Below are 1,345 nucleotides of genomic sequence, written 5' to 3' on the forward strand. Positions count from 1 at the left end.
AAAGATGGCTGCAACAATATATCTTTCCCCATGTACTCTTCCTTGACATGCCAACCATTGAAAGCTGGAGTCTACCTCCCCCACCTCCCCCAAGTCTGACTGGGACCATGACTACAGTGAAAGTGACATTATATAGCTTTTTTGAGATGTTTGCTTTGGAACTCAGCCACCAGGCTGTGAAGAGACTTGATCTTGGGATCTTTCTTGGAGCTATTTAAAAGAATTTCTCTTTCTCCTGGATTTGAAGCAGGGAAGGTGAAAGCCTGGAGCTGCTGGGAATGTATCATGTGGTAGGAGGATGCTCAAGAGTGACACCCACACAGGAAAGCAGAGCTGACACACAGAGAGACCAAATCTTGTTGATTGTTTGAAATCCTTGACCCAGCCATGCCTGAAGTCCCCTTAGAATTTTCACTTGGATGAGTCAATCATTCCTCTTTCTTTCTCTTTCTTTCTTTCTTTCTTTCTTTCTTTCTTTCTTTCTTTCTTTCTTTCTTTCTTTCTTCTTTCTTTCTTTCTTTCTTTCTTTCTTTCTTTCTTCTTTCTTTCCTTCTCTTTCTTTCATTCTTTCTCTTTCTTTCTTCTTTCTTTCTTTCTTTCTTTCTTTCTTTCTTTCTTTCTTTCTTTCTTTCTTTCTTTCTTTTTCTTCTTATTTTCTTAAAGCTAGTTTGAGTTGGGTCTCTTACCTGTATTAGAAGAGTCATGACCAATAGAATGGACAATATTCTTGGCAGCACAGAGTTTACAAACCTAGTCTTTGAAACTGTTCTGTGCTATAAAGAAACAAGGATCTTGTTAATCCTCCTTCCCTGAGAATATCCTTGAGGAGCCTTGTCTGCCAATTACTATTAATGAGCACATCCAAAATGCCAGTCCTTTGATGGTCCAGGAGCCCTCATCAACTATTTCCACCGCCTTCCCTCTGTGACCTCTGCAGTTTCTCTGGCTGCCCTGGCTGGAGGATAAACACCTTACACCGGCTCCCAGCATCCCCTGCTGGGGACAGGACTGGCTCAACCCAGAGGAACACCTTGGAGATCTCCAGCGACTCATCTTGAACAGAGCCCCAGGTTTGCCTGGGGACTCAGGGAGTTGTTGGGTGAGAAATTCTAGAATACACATGAATAAATAAACTGGAGCTCAGTGCCAGTTTGAAGCAATTAAAGGATCCCATGAAAGCTGAACCTCCGGGGAGATGTATATGCTTCTAATATATAATCTCCTAAATTCAAAAGGGCAGAGGTGTAGCCTTTTCTGATCTGAGCACCTGTGCATACTCACTGTTGACCCTAGAGTTCTAAACTTCTCATCATGGTGGCCCGTCCCAGGCTCTTTCCTGTCACCC

This window comes from Pan paniscus, chromosome 9 (assembly GCF_029289425.2).
Source record: "Pan paniscus chromosome 9, NHGRI_mPanPan1-v2.0_pri, whole genome shotgun sequence".
NCBI lineage: Eukaryota > Metazoa > Chordata > Mammalia > Primates > Hominidae > Pan > Pan paniscus.